Below are 21,595 nucleotides of genomic sequence, written 5' to 3'. Positions count from 1 at the left end.
TAAAGGTAAAAGAGAGAGAAAGGACTAATCTGACCAGTGTCTCTGGATACAGAAAATGACCCTGCCATAAAACGTGTTCTTCACTTCAGTGATTTTGTCGGGGTCGTAACGACAATATACCATCATTCACCAGTCATTCCAAATTAAACTATAAGCATGTGGTACCGGGTAAGAATGAGTCAGACAGGTAGCTGGTTCAATCTCAGTGCATGCTCATGTGACTATGTGTCAGCCACGGTCACAGCAACTGCGTTTTATTCTAAAATACACAATACTATATTGAGTGTTAGGGGAAGGCGTGCATTAGGCGGGGTTTAAGCTAGCATTCAGTCTTTCTGATTTGTTCTGACGTCTCCGGTGATTTCTTCTTCCTTCACATTCCTAAGTTTCGATTTCAGAAGAAATGAATCTTAACCCTTCGGACACTAAACTGAAACGAAAGTGAACACTGGCAGCCATCTTTAAATACAATTTCATTTGCAAGCTAGCAGATAGGAAAAACTTATTGTTTCACAGTATAAAGGTATAAAAATACAAAAACATATAAGAGTATATATTTTCACCTTGACAATCCCCCCTAAACACTAAGTTTTTCCCTTAAAGAAAGATCCTTTGAGACTGTCCATGTGATGGGGAAAGGGGAGGTGGATTTCTTCATCCAGACACCTCAGAAACTCTCCCCTAGCAAGAGGCCTCCAGGCAGCTGAACCCTTCACTAACCTCACATGGAGTTCTCCCACTGTCCCTAAACTAAATCTCTTAGCATCATCTGAGAATGGGGGGTTTTGTCTACTCTCTTGAGAGGAATATACTTAGGGATCTCCCCTGGACCAGTACCATTGTACTCTGGTGGGTCTACTTCTTGATTGAGGAAGGTGCCAGTCGGAGTTGCTTTGGCAATAACCTTTTTTGTACAAGGGAATAACACAACAGAGAATTATCGATCCAACTATAAGGAGGGCAATCAGTACCAAACAAACTTGTTGAAAGAATCCCTTGATCCCACCTAACCAACTGTAGAAGAAAGATGTGTCTGCTCCAGCATACATGACACGTCGTCTTATTGTCCTAATTCGTTCAACTTCTTTAGAAACCTTCAGGTCTTTTGGATCTACATTTCGCCATTCAGGTCTGGCTGTCTATATTTCGTCTCGTAAGTCTTTGGTCATACCATCAATGAATGTATTCACCTATACTCTAACATCAAGTGGGTTTATGGAACTGTACCCCATGTCTTCCCATTTCAGCTGTAACCGTCCAAAGTATAGCTCTACACTCTCTCCTTTGTCACATCTGTAGAAAATCTTAATTTGCGTCCTAGCACGTCACCTGTTCTTGTGCTCACCAACTACCTAGGCCTGCCCAGGTGCACTTATACATCCATCATATGATCATTATTTGTCTGTAAAATGAGAAAGGTTGGTTCTCAGGGTCAGCCAATTGCTTTTGCGTAGCTAGCTAGTCAGAGGGCCTCCAGGGATAATACTCCTGTATCTGTCTTACCCTACCTGATGTGGTTGGTTCTCTGGTGGTGGGGAGTGACATGACATGCTGGTCTACAGCTCCTTCCCAAAAGGATTACTGTCAGCCTACTTCCAAAAGTTAATGTCCCCACTATCCACCAACCACAATCCTGTGTCAGCTTCTTATATCACTACATGTGATCTTGTCTGGACAGGATTCAGTGTAATTCTCTTAGGTCGGGTTGCAGCACGGGTCATACAAGTACTGGGGCCCAAGTCCTCAACTATATCCTGAAAGGCATCACAGCTATAATTAACAAATCTTTGTTCTCTGTAATATATATATAATTGATCCATTCAACATTTTTATTAATCTGCACCTGTGGGACTATAGAAGCAAAGCCAGCATAAATCTGGTTCTGGGCTTTAAACTGGTCAGGCACCTCCCTTGGCACTCCAATGGCATCAATATATATATATCAGTGGATCTTCTTCATAACTCATGTGGAGCTGATTGAGACTTCTCCTCTTTCTGGTAGGTTCATCAGGTACCTCTGGATCCCAAGGTAAAATCTTGAACTGCATAGCTGGTTTAACAAGGGTGCATTGGCCTATCCAGGCATTAGGCAACCTGGGACGGAGCTTATCATCTCCACATAACCAATAAATATCGTACATATAATGTGTATGTTTGATTAGCAAATCAGTATCTAGAGAACTGTTTTCTCTGCAGCAACCTGTCTCGAAGATCCCTACTGATGTACCTGTGGTGTCGTGGGAATTATAGCAGGTGTAATTGTCTGCTAATACGGTTACTTTTCCTGGAACCTTTAGTTTGGGTTTCTCATGAATTAGTGGGACATAATCTGGGCAATCAGTGGGCTTCAAACCTTTCAACAAATTCATGACACAGGCAGTGGTGTTGTCATCAGGAAAAAGCAATGCATGTGTGTATCCGCAGCAGCACAAGCAATACATCCTACAGAGATATTCTGGACTCTTACATTGTATCTCACCCATTCTAACCATAAGTTTTTCCTTGGGGCTGTTTGTGTTTCTATGGAGAAAACTTCTTGCCAACTGAGACCTGGAATGGGGATCACTTCATTAACTACATTTTGCAAACGCTCACCTGGGCCTGTTTTTAGGTGTACTGGTTACAGGGGCCTTGGTTGGTCTAGAGCTAATATCCTGGAGCTGTATATGGCCTAAATACCCATAGGGTCCAGCACTAAATACATAATTATAGTGCCTTCCCAGTACAAACGTCTGCAGATCAGCAGATTGGGGGTTTTCAAGATTTAGGAGGAGGGGGGTGACAGCTTTTACCCCATTTACAGCCCCTAAGTGGTTGCGGAAGGGTTGTTAGATGCATTCTCCCACGGAGACTCCTACCCGTCCCATCCTTTAGGGAACATGGCTTCACTAGGTTTATATCCCCAATCATCCCCCGTATTCCAGGCAGCATCTGTCCAATAATAACAGTTATTGTTGTTTTTTTTTTCTGGTAACACATATATAAAACTGGATGATTCCCTCTACCACCCGTTGAGTCTCAGGGCACTTGACTACATCACAGAAATCAAATCGCCAGATATTCACCGGGGCTGTCAGGTTTACCCAGAGAATAGTGGGACCAGGATTCTTATTTACAATAGGGGCCGAAGAGGTAGGGGCGATGGCCCTCAACCTCAAGATCAAAAACAACAGCAACATTTCCCTTCAGTCACTACTGTGACTAAACACTGGTTCGGTCTCTTTTACAGTGTGAAGCGTGAATCCAGGTGCTCTTTCCTTCAAGTTTTACTGCAGTGGGGGTAACCAGGATCACAGTGTGGGGTCCTTCAAATCTTGTCTGGAGACAATCTCTGCGCACAAACTTTTTCACATACACCAGGTCTCCTGGCACAAAGGGATGGTGTCCAGGAACCTTGTCTGGGTCTGGAAGAGAACTGAAGACAGTTAAATGCACCTTGGCAAGGTATCCATGTAAGGCCTGCACATAGCTAGTCAAGTCCTGGTACTTGAGTTGTAACTGTTGTGGAAAGAAACATTCAAGATTGGGGCTCCTGTCAAACAGAATCTCATACGGTGACAGTCCTGTCTTCCTGTTTGGGGTATATCTTACTGAAAACAAAGCTAGAGGGAGGCGTTCTGTCCATGGTTTACCAGTCTCTGTCATTGCCTTCTGAATTTTAAGCTTAAAAAGTTCCATTTAGTCTCTCCCCTCTTCCACTACTCTGTGCATGGAGTATGCAATGCTTGACTTACCCCCAGTGCTGCCATTACCTCTGACATGATCTCTCCAGTAAAATGGGAACCCTGATCGCTTTCAATGACTTCAGGAACTCCATAGCTGCATATGATCTCAGCCATCAGTTTCTTCGCCGTTGTCTTAGCCGTAGCTTTGGCAACTGGGTAGGCTTCTGGCCAACCTGAAAATAAATCAATGCAGACCAACACATACTCATACGTCCCTACCCTGGGTAACTGAACATAATCAATCTGCAGTCTCTGGAATTGGTTAAAGGGCCGGGGAGTGTTTGGATGGGGTTTTCACTGTCCTACTCTGATTATGTGTGGCACATATCATGCAGCTCTGTACCTGCCTTTCTGCGCAGGTGGAAAACCCTGGGGGCAATCCATTGTCTCTGTAGGGTGTCACACATGGCCGTCTTCGAGTGGTGCACATTCCCGTGCAGAACCTGTGCCATCATTGGGTACAGTACCTGTGGTAGGCAGACCTTTTCACCCCTCCCCCATAGTCCAGTGACGGTATCAGAGCAAGCCCCTATCTTTTGCCACCTATTTTTCTCCTCCTTACTTGCCTGTTCTTGTAACTGGGCTAAGATGTCTTTCAACACAAGTGGAGATGGTGGGGTGTCTAGGTGATGTACTTGAGAGGCTACAGGAGTGCTTGCTGCTTTTTTGGCAGCCTGGTCTGCCAGTGCGTTACCCTTTGTCCGTCCATCAGTGCCTTTAGTATGTGCCTTTACCTTTATGATGCCTGCTTGGGTGAGAAGCTGTAGTGCATTCATAAGTTGCTGGACTGCCTCAGCATGTTTAAAGGGGTGGCCATTTGCTGTCAGGAAAGCCCTGGCTCTCCAGATAGGCCCATAATCGTGTGCAATGCCAAAAAGCATACCTGGAATCAGTGTAGATATTTACAGTCTTACCTTCTGCTAGTTTGCACGCTTCTATGAGCGCCTTGAGCTCTGCTTCTTGTGCACACATATGAGCTGGCATTGACTCTGCCTTGATTACCTCATGTTCTGAGACCACAGCATATCTGGTACAGTAGCGTCCTTGGTCATCTTGGTGACGGAATCCATCTACAAAAAGCTCAAAATCAGCATTAGAATAGGCACACTAGAGACCAGCCATTTCTTGAGACATCAATTCTAGACAATCATGTGGTTTGGAAACCTAATCTTGTTCCTCTGGATCCATTCTAGAAAGAAAAAGAGTGTCCTTTTTCATGTCACCTTCATGTCACCTACTCCTCCCCCCTTTGGATCCAGGGGAACTAGGAGAAGAGTAGCGGGGTTTAGGACAGTGCACCTTTTCAAAGTCACATTAGTAGGCATGAGAATAGCACACTGAAGTCGCAGCTGTCCAGCCATGGACATGTGGCTAGATTGTACTTGGTCAGGGATACTATATACATCGTGTGGGGTGTGGACCATCAGTGGGTAATTCAAAACAATCTCTGAAGATTTGTGTAGCAACAGCTGGACAGACAACACAGCCCAAACACATAAGGGATTTCCTCTTGCCACCGTATCCAGGCGGCCGCTGTAATGAGCAACAGGTCTCTGTTTGTCTCCATGAAGCTGAGTCAGCACACCTGTAGCATGTCCTGCATAGGTGAGCTCTGTCTGCAAGGCAGTCTGCAATACTGTACTGCAGTGCTCGGGTGTCTTGTAATCATATACGGGGCCTGCAGTGTGTAACACTATATCACAGGGCAAATTCCCTCTTTAGGTGGACATAGCGTCTCCTGGATGCAAGGGGCCATAAGTGGCAAGGTAGGCCTGACACTCTTGGGCTATGGCTGGGCCCCCCCCCCCTTTTGGCTATCTGTTGGGCCAAACCACCTCTATGTGACAGGGTAGAATTAGCTGGGTTCACTATGGCTCCTACCTGGTGGTTAATTATGTCCCCATACCTCACTGAGAAAAGAACCTGGGAGCCCTGATGTGTGATGTAGTAACGTGAATGACAGGGGAACCAAACTTCAGATTCCTGGAAAATCTGGCCTTGTGTGTGTGAAGGTTTCACGGGAAGAAGAGATGTAGGGGCCTTTCCGGGCTGGGGGGTCTGGCATTTACACCGATTAAAGCAAGCTCTTGGTCTGAAAATTGACATAACGAGGCTTGGGATGGAGTTAGATTCCTATACAGTGTTAAAGGCATATTGGAGTGTGAAGCTGGACTTGTGTGTGAAGTGGGGGGAGGGCAGAGGCTGAACTCTGTTACATAGAGATAAGAAACACTGTGACCTCGCAGCTGCAACGGTGGGGGCCAGTGAGCAAGCAAGAATTACTACGGCTAGTGATTTAACCCTTGCCCTTCCTGCTGGGCTAAATTCTTTTGGAAACTCTTTACTATTTTCAATGCATCATCCGGAGTGGAAATCTCAATATCGGGTCTACTACAAAAAGGTATGAATGGGCTTTTTGTTACAGTGAAAATCCCAGATCTTTAAACACTACCATAAGACGCCCATAGAACTTCTCGGCAGTCCAGGATATATATATTGGTGCCTTGGCTTTATTTCCTGAGAAAAGACCATATTATCTAACAGGGAGCCCCCCTGTTAATCTTCAATTTGCTATATATCAACCACTCAACTTGATACAGGTAATTACCAATCTTTCAATTACTTACAAGTTTTCCTCTAAGACTAGGCACAGGTCTATTTCACTTTCAATTTCATACAGTACTTATTGCTTTAAACATAAATCTCTCAGCGTGTACTAAACCAAGGACAGAGAAAACTTTGGAATGCAATACATGGCCCCCCTTTCTCTAGCCCACAGCACCGAAGGGAGAAAAGAGGAGAAATGACAAAGGAGTCTCGCAGCGGTCCGCTCCCCCCTCCCATCCGGTACACAGCACTGATAAGGGCTCAGTATCTTCCACAAAGTAACAAATTACAGCAGTTTTCAGACTTAATTTCTACAAAACTTTCCTATGATCCTCCGTGGTCTGGGCGGAGCCCCAAGGACGGCCCGTACACACACACGGCAGGTTTCCAACCAGGTTGGATTCTGCACAACACAAACAGGACACACCCACGCTTCTGGAGAGCTCATCCCGTTGCCATTATAGGGCAGTGGCTGGGACTGCATTTTCATCACCAGTGGCACGGCGGCAATTTTACAATCTGTAAGATCACAGTTCAAAGGCATTTTATAACCAAACACGGGTTCTACATTCTCTGATCCTCCCTCTCCATCAACCTATTTTCATCCTTTATTCTTTAAGCCTCGCGCAACTCGCAGATAAGCTTCTTGACTGCCTCTTGCCCTCCCGTGACTCTACTATTGTCTTGACTTCCATGGCATCCTCATCTAACTTGTGGGGCACAGACTTCTTCTGCTTTAAGAGACACAACATGACTCACAGAATACTGCGCCCTGCTGCAGCTCAGCTCAGGATAGCTGGCAGCGATATCAACACTGGTGTTCTACAATATGGAATCTCGCTCAACGTATTAGGAAAAGAGCCTCGCGCTCAATATCTCCTGTCCCTAACCTGAACACCAGTGATTAACAGACTATCCTGCCACGATATTCTAAACAGTCGGGAGGCGGTCTCCTAGTGAGAGCCCTCCACAGAAATACAGGTGGTCCCTTCTCGGGACGTCTTAATTACCTAGCTGGTACAATATCACAGAGGCTGCGTCTCCTATCCCTTCTCTAAGCCGCCTCACAATCTACAACTTGCTCAATCTTTCACTCCACTTCACTACTAGACAACAGTCACGGGTAGGGCGGTGGAATGGAGTACAATGACCGGTGGAGGAGGTGTGGTGTACATGAGGACGCGCAGAATGCGACATCTCTCAGTTGCTGGTTCAGAGCGTGGCACAGGATCGCGTTCGGTCTCACCACTCGACCGGTCACTGCCCAGACCCAAGGAGACCACAGACAAACCATTAACGGCTGAGACACTAGCAAGTGTGACACATACAGTGTATATGATCGCCACTTACCGTGTTCGGAGGGTGATCAGTCCTCGAGGTCAGCCATTACGGGTATCATCCACAGACATCCAGGCATGGGTCCAGAGGGTCTCCCCGTTGGGCTCCAAATTGTCGGGGTCGTAAGGACAATATACCCTCATTCACCAGTCATTCCAAATTAAACTATAAGCATGTGGTCCCGGGTAAGAATGAGTCAGACAGGTAGCTGGTTCAATCTCAGTGCATGCTCGTGTGACTATGTGTCAGCCACGGTCACAGCAACTGCGTTTTATTCTAAAATACACAATACTATATTGAGTGTTAGGGGAAGGCGTGCATTAGGCGGGGTTTAAGCTAGCATTCAGTCTTTCTGATTTGTTCTGACGTCTCCCGGTGATTTCTTCTTCCTTCACATTCCTAAGTTTCGATTTCAGAAGAAATGAATCTTAACCCTTCGGACACTAAACTGAAACGAAAGTGAACACTGGCAGCCATCTTTAAATACAATTTCATTTGCAAGCTAGCAGATAGGAAAAACTTATTGTTTCACAGTATAAAGGTATAAAAATACAAAAACATATAAGAGTATATATTTTCACCTTGACAATTTCAGATGGCCTGTCACAGAGTTACCATGATAGAGAGGAGACAGAAGACTGGGGCGTCTGATTTCTCCTACTCCTGCACTGATTAGAAGCACTTGAACTTCTTATTAAATGGTGTAAATTTCTTTTGGCAGTACAGGGGTTAGCTCTGGGAGTTAGGCTCTCAGTTGAGCTAGGTTAGCCACTCCTATCACCTAATTAATCTGGGTCCTGACTGAAATACATTTTCAGAGATAGATTTTGCTGCATGGCTGGGAGTATAGAAGTTAGTGGTTATATGAGAAGACGTTTGGTGGGTTTATCGGTGACTGTTGCTTGGTTTAGTAAGTGTGATAATTCACTTTCCTTCTCCTACTTTGGTTTTTCCCCATCCTCCATTCCCCGGTACAGTCCTCTGTTATATGAGAGTGAATATTTGTATGCCTGGTGTGAAGACACAGCCTTGTATCTTAATTATCCAGATGTAAACTGTGTAGACCCAGAATCATAAACAGTTGTCTGAAGTAGGGTTGAGCGAAACGGGTCGATCATTTTCAAAAGTCGCCGACTTTTGGCTAAGTCGGCGTCTCATGAAACCCGATCCGACCCCTGTGCTTGTCGGCCATGCGGTACGCGACTTTCGCGCCAAAGTCGCGTTTCAATGACGCGAAAAGCGCCATTTCTCAGCCAATGAAGGTGAACGCAGAGTGTGGGCAGCGTGATGACATAGATCCTGGTCCCCACCATCTTAGAGAAGGGCATTGCAGTGATTGGCTTGCTGTCTGCGGCGTCACAGGGGCTATAAAGGGGCGTTCCCGCCGACCGCCATCTTACTGCTGCTGATCTGAGCTTAGGGACAGGTTGCTGCCGCTTCGTCAGAAGCAGGGAGAGCGTTAGGCAGGGTCCACTAACCACCAAACCGCTTGTGCTGCAGCGATTTGCACTGTCCAACACCACCTTCGGTGTGCAGGGACTGTGGAAGCTATTTTTTTTTTTTTTTCCCCTCAGCGCTGTAGCTCATTGGGCTGCCCTAGAAGGCTCCGTGATAGCTGTATTGCTGTGTGTACGCCACTGTGCAAACCAACTGCTTTTTTCAAAGCACATATCCTCTTGTTCCTTCCTTTCTGCACAGCTATCTTTTTTGTTTGTCCACACTTTTTATTTAATTTGTGCATCAGTCCACTCCTATTGCTGCCTGCCATACCTGGCTTAGATTACTGCAGGGAGATAGTAATTGTAGGACAGTCCCTGTTTTTTTTTTGTTTTTTTTGTGGGAGATTAAGATTGGCATTTCTGCTACAGTGCCATCCCTGTGTGTGCCATCTCTCACTGAGTGGGCCATAGAAAGCCTATTTATTTTTTCCGTGATTTGTGTTCTAAATTCTACCTCAACACAAAAACACTACATCAATCAGTGGGAGAAAAATATTGGCCTCAGTCAGGGCTTGTGTGTCACTGCTGTGTGTGCTATCTCTCATTCAGTGGGCTATAGCAAGCCTATTTATTTTATTTTTTTTTTTAATATTATTTGGTTTCTAAAGTCTCCCTGAAAAAAAAAAAAATACCTAAAAAAACAGTGGGAGAGTAATATTGCCCTTTCAGCTTGTGTGCCAGTCTTGACTCCTGGGTGTGCCACCTCTCTCCCTCTCATTCAGTGGGCCATAGAAAGCCTATTTATTTTTTTTTTTAAATATTATTGGGTTTCTAAAGTCTCCCTTAAAAAACAAAAAATACATAAAAAAACAGTGGGAGAGTAATATTGCCCTTTCAGCTTGTGTGCCAGTCTTGACTCCTGGGTGTGCCACCTCTCTCCCTCTCATTCAGTGGGCCATAGAAAGCCTATTTATTTTTTTTTTTAAATATTATTGGGTTTCTAAAGTCTCCCTTAAAAAACAAAAAATACATAAAAAAACAGTGGGAGAGTAATATTGCCCTTTCAGCTTGTGTGCCAGTCTTGACTCCTGGGTGTGCCACCTCTCTCCCTCTCATTCAGTGGGCCATAGAAAGCCTATTTATTTATTTTTTAAAATATTATTGGGTTTCTAAAGTCTCCCTTAAAAAACAAAAAATACATAAAAAAACAGTGGGAGAGTAATATTGCCCTTTCAGCTTGTGTGCCAGTCTTGACTCCTGGGTGTGCCACCTCTCTCTCTCATTCAGTGGGCCATAGAAAGGCTATTTTTTTTTTTGGTTTTTTTAATATTATTTGGTTTCTAAAGTCTCCCTGAAAAAAAAAAAAAAAACATAAAAAAACAGTGGGAGAGTAATATTGCCCTTTCAGCTTGTGTGCCAGTCTTGACTCCTGGGTGTGCCACCTCTCTCCCTCTCATTCAGTGGGCCATAGAAAGCCTATTTATTTTTTTTTAAAATATTATTGGGTTTCTAAAGTCTCCCTTAAAAAACAAAAAATACATAAAAAAACAGTGGGAGAGTAATATTGCCCTTTCAGCTTGTGTGCCAGTCTTGACTCCTGGGTGTGCCACCTCTCTCCCTCTCATTCAGTGGGCCATAGAAAGCCTATTTATTTTTTTAAAAAAATATTATTGGGTTTCTAAAGTCTCCCTTAAAAAACAAAAAATACATAAAAAAACAGTGGGAGAGTAATATTGCCCTTTCAGCTTGTGTGCCAGTCTTGACTCCTGGGTGTGCCACCTCTCTCTCTCATTCAGTGGGCCATAGAAAGGCTATTTTTTTTTTTTGTTTTTTTAATATTATTTGGTTTCTAAAGTCTCCCTGAAAAAAAAAAAAAAAACATAAAAAAACAGTGGGAGAGTAATATTGCCCTTTCAGCTTGTGTGCCAGTCTTGACTCCTGGGTGTGCCACCTCTCTCCCTCTCATTCAGTGGGCCATAGAAAGCCTATTTATTTTTTTTTTAAATATTATTGGGTTTCTAAAGTCTCCCTTAAAAAACAAAAAATACATAAAAAAACAGTGGGAGAGTAATATTGCCCTTTCAGCTTGTGTGCCAGTCTTGACTCCTGGGTGTGCCACCTCTCTCCCTCTCATTCAGTGGGCCATAGAAAGCCTATTTATTTATTTTTTTAAATATTATTGGGTTTCTAAAGTCTCCCTTAAAAAACAAAAAATACATAAAAAAACAGTGGGAGAGTAATATTGCCCTTTCAGCTTGTGTGCCAGTCTTGACTCCTGGGTGTGCCACCTCTCTCTGTCATTCAGTGGGCCATAGAAAGGCTATTTTTTTTTTTGGTTTTTTTAATATTATTTGGTTTCTAAAGTCTCCCTGAAAAAAAAAAAAAAAAACATAAAAAAACAGTGGGAGAGTAATATTGCCCTTTCAGCTTGTGTGCCAGTCTTGACTCCTGGGTGTGCCACCTCTCTCTCTCATTCAGTGGGCCATAGAAAGGCTATTTTTTTTTTTGGTTTTTTTAATATTATTTGGTTTCTAAAGTCTCCCTGAAAAAAACAAAAAAAACATAAAAAAACAGTGGGAGAGTAATATTGCCCTTTCAGCTTGTGCGCCAGTCTTGACTCCTGGGTGTGCCACCTCTCTCTCTCTAATTGTGGGCCATAGAAAGCCTTTTTTTTTTTTTTTTTTTAATATTATTTGGTTTCTAAAGTCTCCCTGAGAAAAAAAAAAAAATAAATTAGGTGGGAGATTAATATTGACATTAGTGCTTGAGTGACAGTCCTGCGTGTGTGTCATCTCTGTGATTTTGTGCCACAGAAAACAGAGTGTGTAACATTGTGCCTGATTTTCCTTGTGGTCTCACCAACCTGTTAAGGGATATTGAAATCATACTGAAGTTATAGCTCACCGTGTAAGTTGTTTGACAGCAACAAATAAAGTTACTTTGGTTAAGATTTTAAAACAATGAGGAAGTCTGGTGCAAGAGGTCGTCGTGGGCGTTCATTGTCAGCTGGTAATGATGGTAGTGGTAGTGGAGCATCAGGTGGTCGTGGGGATAAAAATATTCCACCTAAGTCTGGAGCTGTGGAGCCAGTTTCGTCGTCAGGCTACACAAGGCCTCGAACGCTCTCTTTTCTGGGAGTAGGAAAACCGCTTTTAAAGGCGGAGCAGCAACAGCAAGTTTTGGCTTACATTGCAGACTCAGCCTCTAGCTCTTTTGCCTCCTCTTCCGAAACTGGTAAATGTAAAAGCAGCGTGTCGCTTGTGGATGTTCACGGTCAGGGACAAGTCGCTTCCTTGTCCTCCTCAGCAAAAACTACAACAAGAGAGAAGGATGCAGCAGGCGACACAACGGATCACTCCATGGAGCTCTTTACACATACCGTCCCTGGCTTAGAAAGTGAAACATTTAACAGGCCATGCCCATTACAAGTATATTCTGACATGGAGTGCACTGATGCACAGCCACAGCCAGAGTACTATGCTGCTCCTTTGACTCAGACCACCACATTGCCCTCTCAGGGTACAGATCCACAATCAGACCCTGATGAGACTATGTTGCCCCGCCACGAACGCTATACCACCGACCGACACAGTGACACAGACGAAGTTGCACACGAGCTCGAAGAGGAGGTAATAGATGACCCAGTTATTGACCCCGATTGGCAGCCATTGGGGGAACAGGGTGCAGGCGGCAGTAGTTCAGAAGCGGAGGTGGAGGAGGGGCCGCAGCAGGCATCAACATCGCAACAGGTTCCATCTGCCGGGCCCGTATCTGGCCCAAAACGCGTGTCAAAGCCAAAACCTATTGGAGCACAGCGTTGCCATCCGGTTAAAGCTCAGTCTGCAATCCCTGAAAAGGGATCCGAGTCTAGGAAGAGTGCAGTCTGGCATTTTTTTAAACAACATCCAACAGATCAGCGCAAAGTCATTTGTCAAAAATGTTCAACTAGCTTAAGCAGAGGTCAGAATCTGAAAAGTCTAAATACTAGTTGCATGCATAGACACTTAACCACCATGCATTTTCAAGCCTGGACTAACTACCAAACGTCCCTCAAGGTTGTAGCACCCTCGGCCAATGAAGCTAGTCAGCAACGCAACATCCCTTCCGTCACTGTAAGGCCACCATTTTCTGCACCACCGGCAGTATCTGTGCAGGTTTCTTTGCCAGCCAAAAGCAGTCAGGGTCAGGGAACCACCAGTTTTGTAGGAGGAAATATTGCATCTAGGGCACCGGCGGAAACAATACCGTCTCCAACCGTCTCTCAGTCTGCCATGTACACCGGCACACCCGAAAGTTCCACGATCTCCAGCTCTCCAGTCCAGCTCACCCTACATGAGACTCTGGTTAGAAAAAGGAAGTACTTATCCTCGCATCCGCGTACACAGGGTTTTAACGCCCACATAGCTAGACTAATCTCGTTAGAGATGGTGCCCTACCGGTTAGTTGAAAGCGAAGCTTTCAAAGCCCTGATGGAGTACGCTGAACCACGATACGAGCTACCCAGTCGACACTTTTTTTCCAGAAAAGCCATCCCAGCCCTGCACCAGCATGTTAAACAGCGCATCGTCCATGCACTCAGGCAATCTGTGAGTACAAAGGTGCACCTGACTACAGATGCATGGACCAGTAGGCATGGCCAGGGACGTTATGTGTCCATCACGGCACACTGGGTGAATGTGGTGGATGCAGGGTCCACAGGCGACATCAATTTAGGGACAGTTGTGCCTAGCCCACGGTCTAGGAAACAGTTGGCTGTAGGCGTTCGCACCCCCTCCTCCTCCTCCTCCTCGTCCTCCTGCAGAAGCTACAGCTCTTCCACAGAACGCAGTCTGCCAACCACTCCATCGGCAGATGACACTGTTGCACACCAGTTGTCCCATTATGGGCCAGCTACTGCCAAGCGTCAGCAGGCTGTATTGGCTATGAAGTGCTTGGGCGACAACAGACACACCGCGGAAGTTCTGTCCGAGTTCTTGCAACAAGAAACGCAGTCGTGGCTGGGCACAGTAGATCTTGAGGCAGGCAAAGTAGTGAGTGATAACGGAAGGAATTTCATGGCTGCCATCTCCCTTTCCCAACTGAAACACATTCCTTGCCTGGCTCACACCTTAAACCTGGTGGTGCAGTGCTTATTGAAAACTTATCCTGGGTTCTCCGACCTGCTCCTCAAAGTGCGTGCACTTTGCTCACATATCCGACGTTCGCCTGTACACGCCAGCCGTATGCAGACCTATCAGCGGTCTTTGAACCTTCCCCAGCATCGCCTAATCATAGACGTTGCAACAAGGTGGAACTCAACACTGCACATGCTTCAGAGACTGTGCGAACAGAGGCGTGCTGTTATTTATTTGTGGGAGGATACACGGGCAGGCAGTAGGATGGCAGACATGGAGTTGTCAGGTGTGCAGTGGTCTAAGATACAAGACATGTGTCAAGTCCTTCAGTTTTTTGAGGAATGCACACGGCTGGTTAGTGCAGACAACGCCGTAATAAGCATGAGCATCCCCCTAATGCGTCTGCTGATGCAAAGTTTGACGCACATAAAGGAGCAGGCGTCTGCACCAGAGGAAGAGGAAAGCCTTGATGACAGTCAGCCATTGTCTGGTCAGGGCAGTGTACAGGACGAGGTAGCGGGCGAAGAGGAGGTGGAGGACGAGGAGGATGATGGGGATGAGTATATTTTTAATGCCGAACCTTTCCCGGGGGCACAGGAAATTGGTTGCGTGTCACGGCCGGGTTCTGGTTTTTTGAGGGACACAAGTGACGTAGATTTGCCTGCAACTGCCCCTCAACCAATCACAACCGGAGATTTGACAACTGGAACTTTGGCCCACATGGCGGATTATGCCTTACGTATCCTAAAAAGGGACACACGCATTACGAAAATGATGAACGATGACGATTACTGGTTGGCCTGCCTCCTTGATCCACGCTATAAAGGCAAATTGCAAAATATTATGCCACATGAGAACTTGGAACTAATATTAGCAACCAAACAATCAACTCTTGTTGACCGTTTGCTTCAGGCATTCCCAGCACACAGCGCACGTGATCGTTCTCACACGAGCTCCAGGGGGCAGCAGACTAGGAGTGTTAGGGGTGCACACATCAGAAGTGGCGTTGGACAGAGGGGTTTTCTGACCAGGTTGTGGAGTGATTTTGCTATGACCGCAGACAGGACAGGTACTGCTGCATCAATTGAAAGTGACAGGAGACAACATTTGTCCAGTATGGTTACTAACTATTTTTCATCCCTTATCGATGTTCTCCCTCAACCGTCATTCCCATTTGATTACTGGGCCTCCAAATTAGACACCTGGCCAGAATTGGCAGAATATGCATTGCAGGAGCTTGCTTGCCCGGCAGCAAGTGTCCTATCAGAAAGAGTATTCAGTGCTGCAGGTTCAATATTAACCGAAAAAAGGACTCGTCTGGCTACCCAAAATGTTGACGATCTAACATTCATTAAAATGAACCACAACTGGATTTCGAAATCTTTTGCCCCACCTTGCCCGGCCGACACCTAGCTTTCCTATGAAAGGCTCTTGCCTGTGAATTACTTTTCTAATGTCTAATTTGCTGCAGCTGATTGTACAGCATACGACATGTTTACACCTCCCTAAATGGCCAAACTCCCCACACGGGGCCGTGGTATCGCGACTTGGCGCAAGCACCCGTGAGACTGCTGTTTGTCTGAAGAGGTGGGTGTGCTCGCTTTTGGTTGACGGCATTGCTACTGGGTCCCTCATAGTACAATGTAGTGTCTCTGGCGGTGGTGGTGCGCACCCAACGTCAGACACACCGTTGTAACATGAGGGGCCCTGGGGCGGTCCCGCCGGCCTCTAGAGAGTTCCCCCCTACCCCAGCTCAAAATGTGCTCTACCACATGCAAAATTATGTCGCACAGCTCCACCAATCTTTAGTCTATTCGCTGACATCATTCAATGTCTGGCACTGACAATACACATTTGTAGACATCTATGATGCAACTTAAAGTAGTCTGTGTCTGTGTCCTATATTGGCACCATTAAATAGTTACTGCCAAATTACTATGTCAGAAACTCAGCAGATGAGCCCACCCCTGTACCTAAGTATGCCACCTTTTTTTTTGTTTTGGTTGTTTTGCGAGACATTAACATCTATTTATATTTTGGGAGTACTGGGACAGACACTCCTTGCACTACTCCTCCACTCACCACCAAGCTGCCCGTGTATCCATGTAACCGCTGTAAAACTGCCATGAGCCTATTGTTTGTTATTTTAGGCCTTTGAAGCCTGTCTGCGGTCCCTCCTTCCACTAGTCCTCCACTGACCAGACCACTGCTGCCCGTGTACCCCTGGAACCAATTATAAAGTGCCTACAGCCAGCCCATTTTTTTATGTTAGGCCTTTGAAGCCTGTCTGCGGTCCCTCCTTCCACTAGTCCTCCACTGACCAGACCACTGCTGCCTGTGTACCCCTGGAACCAATTATAAAGTGCCTACAGCCAGCCCATTTTTTTATGTTAGGCCTTTGAAGCCTGTCTGCGGTCCCTCCTTCCACTAGTCCTCCACTGGCCAGACCACTGCTGCCCGTGTACCCCTGGAACCAATTATAAAGTGCCTACAGCCAGCCCATTTTTTTATGTTAGGCCTTTGAAGCCTGTCTGCGGTCCCTCCTTCCACTAGTCCTCCACTGACCAGACCACTGCTGCCCGTGTACCCCTGGAACCAATTATAAAGTGCCTACAGCCAGCCCATTTTTTTATGTTAGGCCTTTGAAGCCTGTCTGCGGTCCCTCCTTCCACTAGTCCTCCACTGACCAGACCACTGCTGCCCGTGTACCCCTGGAACCAATTATAAAGTGCCTACAGCCAGCCCATTTTTTTATGTTAGGCCTTTGAAGCCTGTCTGCGGTCCCTCCTTCCACTAGTCCTCCACTGACCAGACCACTGCTGCCCGTGTACCCCTGGAACCAATTATAAAGTGCCTACAGCCAGCCCATTTTTTTATGTTAGGCCTTTGAAGCCTGTCTGCGGTCCCTCCTTCCACTAGTCCTCCACTGGCCAGACCACTGCTGCCCGTGTACCCCTGGAACCAATTATAAAGTGCCTACAGCCAGCCCATTTTTTTATGTTAGGCCTTTGAAGCCTGTCTGCGGTCCCTCCTTCCACTAGTCCTCCACTGGCCAGACCACTGCTGCCCGTGTACCCCTGGAACCAATTATAAAGTGCCTACAGCCAGCCCATTTTTTTATGTTAGGCCTTTGAAGCCTGTCTGCGGTCCCTCCTTCCACTAGTCCTCCACTGACCAGACCACTGCTGCCCGTGTACCCCTGGAACCAATTATAAAGTGCCTACAGCCAGCCCATTTTTTTATGTTAGGCCTTTGAAGCCTGTCTGCGGTCCCTCCTTCCACTAGTCCTCCACTGACCAGACCACTGCTGCCCGTGTACCCCTGGAACCAATTATAAAGTGCCTACAGCCAGCCCATTTTTTTATGTTAGGCCTTTGAAGCCTGTCTGCGGTCCCTCCTTCCACTAGTCCTCCACTGACCAGACCACTGCTGCCCGTGTACCCCTGGAACCAATTATAAAGTGCCTACAGCCAGCCCATTTTTTTATGTTAGGCCTTTGAAGCCTGTCTGCGGTCCCTCCTTCCACTAGTCCTCCACTGGCCAGACCACTGCTGCCCGTGTACCCCTGGAACCAATTATAAAGTGCCTACAGCCAGCCCATTTTTTTATGTTAGGCCTTTGAAGCCTGTCTGCGGTCCCTCCTTCCACTAGTCCTCCACTGGCCAGACCACTGCTGCCCGTGTACCCCTGGAACCAATTATAAAGTGCCTACAGCCAGCCCATTTTTTTATGTTAGGCCTTTGAAGCCTGTCTGCGGTCCCTCCTTCCACTAGTCCTCCACTGACCAGACCACTGCTGCCCGTGTACCCCTGGAACCAATTATAAAGTGCCTACAGCCAGCCCATTTTTTTATGTTAGGCCTTTGAAGCCTGTCTGCGGTCCCTCCTTCCACTAGTCCTCCACTGACCAGACCACTGCTGCCCGTGTACCCCTGGAACCAATTATAAAGTGCCTACAGCCAGCCCATTTTTTTATGTTAGGCCTTTGAAGCCTGTCTGCGGTCCCTCCTTCCACTAGTCCTCCACTGGCCAGACCACTGCTGCCCGTGTACCCCTGGAACCAATTATAAAGTGCCTACAGCCAGCCCATTTTTTTATGTTAGGCCTTTGAAGCCTGTCTGCGGTCCCTCCTTCCACTAGTCCTCCACTGGCCAGACCACTGCTGCCCGTGTACCCCTGGAACCAATTATAAAGTGCCTACAGCCAGCCCATTTTTTTATGTTAGGCCTTTGAAGCCTGTCTGCGGTCCCTCCTTCCACTAGTCCTCCACTGGCCAGACCACTGCTGCCCGTGTACCCCTGGAACCAATTATAAAGTGCCTACAGCCAGCCCATTTTTTTATGTTAGGCCTTAGAAGCCTGTCTGCGGTCCCTCCTTCCACTAGTCCTCCACTGACCAGACCACTGCTGCCCGTGTACCCCTGGAACCAATTATAAAGTGCCTACAGCCAGCCCATTTTTTTATGTTAGGCCTTTGAAGCCTGTCTGCGGTCCCTCCTTCCACTAGTCCTCCACTGACCAGACCACTGCTGCCCGTGTACCCCTGGAACCAATTATAAAGTGCCTACAGCCAGCCCATTTTTTTATGTTAGGCCTTTGAAGCCTGTCTGCGGTCCCTCCTTCCACTAGTCCTCCACTGGCCAGACCACTGCTGCCCGTGTACCCCTGGAACCAATTATAAAGTGCCTACAGCCAGCCCATTTTTTTATGTTAGGCCTTTGAAGCCTGTCTGCGGTCCCTCCTTCCACTAGTCCTCCACTGGCCAGACCACTGCTGCCCGTGTACCCCTGGAACCAATTATAAAGTGCCTACAGCCAGCCCATTTTTTTATGTTAGGCCTTTGAAGCCTGTCTGCGGTCCCTCCTTCCACTAGTCCTCCACTGGCCAGACCACTGCTGCCCGTGTACCCCTGGAACCAATTATAAAGTGCCTACAGCCAGCCCATTTTTTTATGTTAGGCCTTTGAAGCCTGTCTGCGGTCCCTCCTTCCACTAGTCCTCCACTGACCAGACCACTGCTGCCCGTGTACCCCTGGAACCAATTATAAAGTGCCTACAGCCAGCCCATTTTTTTATGTTAGGCCTTTGAAGCCTGTCTGCGGTCCCTCCTTCCACTAGTCCTCCACTGGCCAGACCACTGCTGCCCGTGTACCCCTGGAACCAATTATAAAGTGCCTACAGCCAGCCCATTTTTTTATGTTAGGCCTTTGAAGCCTGTCTGCGGTCCCTCCTTCCACTAGTCCTCCACTGGCCAGACCACTGCTGCCCGTGTACCCCTGGAACCAATTATAAAGTGCCTACAGCCAGCCCATTTTTTTATGTTAGGCCTTTGAAGCCTGTCTGCGGTCCCTCCTTCCACTAGTCCTCCACTGGCCAGACCACTGCTGCCCGTGTACCCCTGGAACCAATTATAAAGTGCCTACAGCCAGCCCATTTTTTTATGTTAGGCCTTTGAAGCCTGTCTGCGGTCCCTCCTTCCACTAGTCCTCCACTGGCCAGACCACTGCTGCCCGTGTACCCCTGGAACCAATTATAAAGTGCCTACAGCCAGCCCATTTGTTTATGTTAGGCCTTTGAAGCCTGTCTGCGGTCCCTCCTTCCACTAGTCCTCCACTGGCCAGACCACTGCTGCCCGTGTACCCCTGGAACCAATTATAAAGTGCCTACAGCCAGCCCATTTTCTTATGTTAGGCCTTTGAAGCCTGTCTGCGGTCCCTACTTTAAATACTCCTCCACTCACCACCAAGCTGCCTGCCCGTCTATCCATGTAACCGCTGTAAAACTGCAATGAGCCTATTGTTTGTTATTTTAGGCCTTTGATAGCCTGTCTGCGGCCCCTACTTGCAATACTCCTCCACTGACCACAATGCTGCCTGGAGTGCCTGCCTGTGTATCCATGTAACCGATGTAAAACTGCCATGACTGCCTACTGTTTGTTATTTTAGGCCTTTGATAGCCTGTCTGCGGCCCCTACTTGCAATACTCCTCCACTGACCACAATGCTGCCTGGATTGCCTGCCTGTGTATCCATGTAACCGATGTAAAACTGCCATGACTGCCTACTGTTTGTTATTTTAGGCCTTTGATAGCCTGTCTGCGGCCCCTACTTGCAATACTCCTCCACTGACCACAATGCTGCCTGGAGTGCCTGCCTGTGTATCCATGTAACCGATGTAAAACTGCCATGACTGCCTACTGTTTGTTATTTTAGGCCTTTGATAGCCTGTCTGCGGCCCCTACTTGCAATACTCCTCCACTGACCACAATGCTGCCTGGATTGCCTGCCTGTGTATCCATGTAACCGATGTAAAACTGCCATGACTGCCTACTGTTTGTTATTTTAGGCCTTTGATAGCCTGTCTGCGGCCCCTACTTGCAATACTCCTCCACTGACCACAATGCTGCCTGGAGTGCCTGCCTGTGTATCCATGTAACCGATGTAAAACTGCCATGAGTGCCTACTGTTTGGTATTTTAGGCCTTTGATAGCCTGTCTGCAGCCCCTACTTGCAATACTCCTCCACTGACCACACCAATGCTGCCCGTGTACCCCTGGAACCTATTTAAAAGTTCATAGAGCCTAGTTATATATTTTATTTACTATTAATAAGGCCATGATGGACTACGCTGTACCACGCTACAAGCTAACCAGTCGACACTTCTTTTGCGAGAAAAGCCATCCCAACCCTCCACCAGCATGTAGAAGACCGCATTGTCCATGCACTCTGGCAATCTGTGAGTACAAAGGTGCACCTGACAACAGACGCATGGACCTGTAGGCATGGCCACGGAAGATTACGTGTCCATTACGGCGCAATGGGTTAATGTGTTGGATGCATGGTCCACAGGGGACAGCCTACTAAGTCTGTCTGCAGTCCCTAATTCAAATTGTCCTCCACTGTCTAAATCGGAGCTTCCACCTTCTGGCTTTCGGCCTATAGTATCAGAAATTAAACTGCATTTGGCCTTCAACTTTGGTTAGGGCCTACTAACGGCTTCTGCCCCTCCCTGGTGTTGCCCTCAACTAAATAAAGCTGAGCTTCAACCTTCTGCTCCAAATTACCATTTTAAAAAATGCAATAGGCTTTTCCGGCCTACTAAAGGTGTCTGTCTGTGTGCCCCTGCCTGGTGTTGTCCTCAACTAAATAAAGCTGAGCTTCAACCTTCTGCTCCAAATTACCATTTTAAAAAATGCAATAGGCTTTTCCGGCCTACTAAAGGTGTCTGTCTGTGTGCCCCTGCCTGGTGTTGCCCTCAACTAAATAAAGCTGAGCTTCAACCTTCTGCTCCAAATTACCATTTTAAAAAATGCAATAGGCTTTTCCGGCCTACTAAAGGTGTCTGTCTGTGTGCCCCTGCCTGGTGTTGTCCTCAAC

The sequence above is a fragment of the Ranitomeya variabilis genome, chromosome 2 (genome assembly GCF_051348905.1).
Source record: "Ranitomeya variabilis isolate aRanVar5 chromosome 2, aRanVar5.hap1, whole genome shotgun sequence".
In the NCBI taxonomy this organism is placed as follows: Eukaryota; Metazoa; Chordata; class Amphibia; order Anura; family Dendrobatidae; genus Ranitomeya; species Ranitomeya variabilis.
Note: the sequence above shows the minus strand (reverse complement) of the source record.